Here is a 5,961-nt window from a genome sequence, read left to right on the forward strand (position 1 = left end):
GTTAACATGAAAGCAAGAGCCACGCTGCTGTTCTAGGCCCCGGACCAGGTAAGTAAATAGCAATATAATTGTCACTCACAGCCTGTACCCACCACCCTTTCCTTCTCTGTGTCACACTCTCACCCACTGCTACTGTTGTTACGCTTTCCATGGCATCACCCACTGCTGTCACCCTCTCCCTAGTACCACCCTCTCCCTGTCACCCACTGCTGTCACCCTCTACTTGGCGTCACCCACTGATGTTACCCTCTCCCTGTCACCCACTGCTGTCACCCTCTCCCTGTCACCCTCTCGCTAGCATTACCCTCTCACACCCATGGCGCTATTAAGTTAAGGGAAGCACTGTATAACAAAATTGCATTTATGTCCTCCTTCCACTCCCTCCCTAGTCCCAAAGACTAGCTCTTTTTTTTTTTTTCTTCATAAAAATTTACAATATATTAGCCACCTGCTCATCACAAGTTTGATGAGCAGTCAGGCTGCAGGCATTGGCGGCGGTGGCATCGGACTGATATGCGAATTGGTGGGGGGCCGGGGCAGTTGATGGTGGGTGATTTTGTAAGCCATTGGTGGGGGTGGTGGCCATTAGTGGTGAGGGTAGCGGGCATCAGGGACAGTGGCAGTAGCAGACATCGGCTCAGTGGCGGTAGCGGGCATTGACTCGGCGGCGGTATGGATCATCGGCGGGACTCGGACATTATGGTTGCAGTGCTTCACCAGCTACTGACCTCACCGCATGCCACTGGTGTGGAGGGCTGCTTAAAAGCTATCTATACCCTTGCAGGGGCTACTTGAGCCGCAGAAACTATTGAGGCGTGGGCTCATGAAATAGAGGCTGAGTTTCCGTCCAATTTTTCTGAACATGCCAAACAATGTCTCTCTTATATTGTCACGGCATCTCATTACATTAAAGAAGCAGCTTCAGATGCAGGTGTTCTGGCGGCCAAGGCTGCTACGACATCCATCTTGTCTCGCTGTATTCTCTGGTTGCGGTCCTGGTCGGTAGACTTGGACGCTAAGAAAACCCTGGCGGTGCTCCCGTTTAAAGGAAACATCCTCTTTGGTGAGGATCTCAACAAGATTGACGCTGACTTGGCGTCTGCTAAGACTGCATGTCTACCTAGTATGACTCCTTTGGCCCCGGAGGCTAAGAGTACTTCCTTTCGCCCTCCTGGTAAAGCAAAAGGTCAGGCGTACCCGAAACATTCTCGCACTTCCAAAACCACCAAGCTCAAGCCTAAACCTGCCTGGGCTGCCGGTCTGCCGGCTTCCAAATCTGACAAGCCTGCGGCATGACGGGGCGAGCCTCCCCCTGGGGGATCCCAGGGTGGGAGGCCGACTTCTACAGTTCCGCCAGGTATGGTTGAAGACCACTTCAGACGCTTGGGTACGGGAAGCCATCACCCAAGGATACGCTTTATCCTTCAAGACACGTCCCCCTCCTCGCTGTTGCCTGACGGACATCCCGTCGGATCAGGGGAAAGCAACAACTCTCTGTTTAGTGGTACAGTTCCTCTTGGACACTGGAGTGGTAGTGCTGGTGCCTCTGGCTCAGAGGGGCAGGGTTTACTATCCAACGCTGTTCCTAGTCCCCAAACCAAATGGTTCCTCCCGGCCCATTCTTAACCTCAAATCTTTGAACAAGTTTGTGAGGGTCTCCAAGTTTTGTATGGAGACCCTTCACTCTATTGTCCTGGCTTTGGAACCAGGGGACTATATGGTATCCCTGGATATACAGGATGCTTACCTGCATATCCCTATTGCCATGTCACATCAGCAATACCTGTGGTATACAAGATTTGGCCAAAAAGAATGTGTCTTGGGTAGACCACTGTCATGTCGACCTTTTGTACCTGTCGACCTAAGGCATGTCAGCCTATTGACTGTGGACCATAACATTGTCGATCTATTATATCATAACCAATGGGCATGCTATGCTCATTGATTAACAGCCACCCATTCATACTACTTGACACAGAGGCTGGCAAGGGTTAGTACTTAAACCACAGCCGCCTTCCGTGCTTCTCAATGAATTACTTGTCCTCCTATCGCCCACAAATAGGCAGAATCCTCAGCATGGTTGGGACTAAAAACACTACACTGATCTCAAATATAGGGGGTCATTCTGACCCGTTTGAACGCAGCGGTGCGAACGGATCAGCTCTGCGCAAGCGCGGCGGAGTCAATGCGCAGGCGCTTCATTGCTCAAACGATGCCGGGAACGAAGAAAGCAGTCGCAGCTCGGATCGCAAGAAGATTGACAAGCGGGAGGCGGTTCGGGGCGTCTACTCACCGTTTTCCGGGTGTGGCGTGGAGATCCGAACGCAGGCGTGTCGAGGCGTTTGTAGGGCGGATGTCTGTTGCCCAAAATTTTGTATATTCTTTTACAGTCTCCAGTTTATATATTCCCCTCCTTTTTTAGGAAATTGAACAGCATACTCTTCTCTTTAATCTGGGCCAATAAGAGACCTAAAATTCAATTGGCTACCCATACTAGATCCAGACTGGATGGGGGATTTGCACTCCCCAATTTTCAATTATACTATTATGCTGCTCGAATGTCACATATGAGGGCATGATTACAAGATGTTGATGTCTGCTCTTTACATTATGCGTTTATCCACTGTTATTACCCTGATTTCACTCTTCTGCAGGTTCTACTAAGTGGGAATACTGTATGTCTACTTATTCTCCCCCCCCCCCCCTCCCATTGTCTTCCAATATGTAAAAATTTGTCAGGCCCTTAGAAAATTGGCTAGGTTTGATGACTTAGATCCAGATACTCCCCTTTGGCAGTCTCGTTGGCTCCCTGAATTAAACTCTTTTGACGGGTGAGTAGCGTGGGCCCCTAAAGCTGTAGTATCCTTATCCCAGGTGTATTGTGATGGTATATTGAAATAATTCCAACAATTTAAGGAGGAATTTACCTTGCCTAATTCCAATTTTTATCGGTACGTCCAACTCAGACATGCATTACAAACACAATTAAGGACTCCCCGTATTTCCTACTAAGACCTTTATTCTCAGCCTTGGACATATTAGGACCGTCTCTATGGTTAATTCCTTTCTTCTTGCTCAGTTTCACATTGATCCTCTCTCCCGTCTCCGTGTTAGCTGGGAGACTGATTTGGGTCGTATGGACGATGAGGAGTAGGATCTCGCTAGAAAATACCCATGTACGGCTACGAAATCTCTTTGGCAGATCCAGTTTTATATAGTTCAAAGGACGTATATGACCCCTGTGAGACTGAGCAGGATTGGAGCCGGTCACTCCAGAATGTGCCCTAAATATAACACTACCCAGGGAACTTTTTGGCATCTGGTGTATTACAGGCATTCTGGATGGGGGTCAGGTAGATTCTGGAAGACACGGGTATACCTTCAGTATTGCTTACTCCAAAGTTATGTGTTTTTGGAGCGGATGTCTCTGACTCTCCAAGTGGGAGGGACTGTATGTTCATAATATGTGTGCCTTAGTGAAAATGTGTATTGCCAGGGGGCGGATGGCACATAATGGACCCACATTATCCACTTTTAAAATGCTTGTTAACGATAACGTATTTAAGGAACGCTATGTTTTTATGCAAAATAATGCTAGCTCTAGGTTTTGGAAAATATGGTCTTTTTGGCTTGATTCTACACACTCTGCACCAGATTTTCCTCCATAATTCTTTTCTCATGTATTTATTTATTACCAGTTATTTACATATTCCACAGCGATTTACAGAGACTATTTGCTCATTCACATCAGTCCCTGCTCCAGTGGAGCTTACAGTCTATATTCCCTACCACATGTACACATAGACACATTCACATTAGGGTTCATTTTTGCTGGGAGCCAATTAACCTACCAGTATATTTTTGGATTGTGGGAGGAAACCGGAGTACCCAGAGGAAACCCGCGCAAGTACGGGGAGAATATACAAACTCCACACAGTTAGAGCCACGGTGGGAATTTAACCCATGACCTCAGTGCTGTGAGGCAGTAATGCTAATCATTACACCATCCATACTGCCCGTCATATATAGGACTGTTGAGTATTATTGAGCGAAGATATGGACAGTTCGGAGTGCTTGCTTTTGGCATTATTGCTTATGATTAATTTTGCAATGTAATTGGGATTTACGTCAGCGTGTTGGGATTTTCCCTTTTTTTTTCTTAGGTGTTAGGATTAGTTTAGGTTAGTTGTAAAACTAAAAATTAAAAACAATATTGAAGAAGGTATAAGAATACACGTACAAATTCTTTTATTCTTGAACAGATTCTTTTATTGGATTACAGATCAATTGATTCTCTCTTTGATATGTGCTAGGTGTCCATGGTTTCTATTGTAACTTGTCATACCTCCAATGTTTACTTTTGCCTCCGATTGTATGTATATTGCTTTTTTCTTTTTGTAATGTCTTTACGTGTAAGCATTACTTTCTCTTCAATAAAAAAAAAATACTCTATTAAAAAAAAACTTACCCCAGTGTGGCTGGGACACTAGTTCCCAGGGGCAAAACATGCAGGGGCGGCAGGCATGGAGGGCGTAGTCACAGGGGATGTTGGGCGTAGGGGAAGGGGGGATTGCAATCCCACGCTTTCGGGGCCTGGGATTGCAGTCCCGGCAACCTCCCTTCTCCCGATGGTGGCCCTGCTCACCTAGATAACCGTAACCCACTCCGCAATGATCTACCAACTCCCACCTTACACCTCTTTAGTACATCCTCCACACCACAGCCCACCTCAGTTTCCCCTCTTACTATTCTTTTTCTGCTGCCACTCTCTGCCACCCGCTCACAAAGCAGAGCCAAGCTGCCGACACTCTGAAGCCTAGAGAGCCGCCTGGAGCCTAATTAGGCCGCTGCAGTAGCTAACACAGATCCTTAAATGTTCTGACCCTTCCTGAGAGAAAACTATTGCATTTTGATTAAAATTTTTGGCACATTACTTTTCACAATACAATGTAGAGTCCTGTACAGTCTTCTCTTTTCATTATTAGGGAATTGCAAAACAACGCTATTTTGTGGGTTAAACTATAATGAGCCAATCAGCTAGCTAGGAACTAATCATATAACTGTGGAACTTACCTTATTGATATTTTATCACTATTTCTCCTTACGTCCTAGAGGATGCTGGGGACACTTCAAGAACCATGGGGTATAGACGGGATCCGCAGGAGACATGGGCACTTTAAGACTTTAAAAGGAGTGTGAACTGGCTCCTCCCCCTATGCCCCTCCTCCAGAGTCCAGTTTAGAATCTGTGCCCAGTGAGACTGGATGCACACTGAGGAGCTCTCCTGAGTTTCTCTGAAAAATACTTTTGTTAGGTTTATTATTTTCAGGGAGACCTGCTGGCAACAGGCTCCCTGCATCATGGGACTGAGGGGAGAGAAGCAGACCTACTTCTGTGAGTTTCAAGGCTCTGCTTCTTAGGCTACAGGACACCATTAGCTCCTGAGGGTCTGAACGCTAGGTACACCTAGATGCTCGTTCCCGGAGGACGCCGTCACCCCCCTTACAGAGCCAGAAGTCGAGTGAGTAGAAGATCAGAAGACTTCAGTGACGGCTTTGAGGTAATGCACAGCGGCCGCGCTGCACGCCATGCTCCCACACACACAGCGGCACTAAAGGGTGCAGGGCGCGCGGGGGGGGGGCGCCCTGGGCAGCATAAAATCCTCATGTTAAGACTGGCTATGTGGTATTTAAGTGCCTAGGCATTGAATATTTTAAAAATAATATAAAAAAATAGCGGGGCTGAAGCGCGCCATTAAGGGGGCGTGGCTTAGCCCTCACAGCTCTCATCAGCGCCATTTTCTCTTCACAGAGCTGCAGAGACGCTGGTCCTTCCTCAACACTGCTGTATCAAGTAACAGGGTGCAAAACAGGGGGGGCACAGTTAATTTGGTGCTGGATTTATTATATAAAAGCGCTAACAGGTCTGAGGCATTATATAAAAAAGTTTCAGAACCGGGAT

The sequence above is a fragment of the Pseudophryne corroboree genome, chromosome 12, assembly GCF_028390025.1.
Source record: "Pseudophryne corroboree isolate aPseCor3 chromosome 12, aPseCor3.hap2, whole genome shotgun sequence".
Taxonomy (NCBI): Eukaryota; Metazoa; Chordata; class Amphibia; order Anura; family Myobatrachidae; genus Pseudophryne; species Pseudophryne corroboree.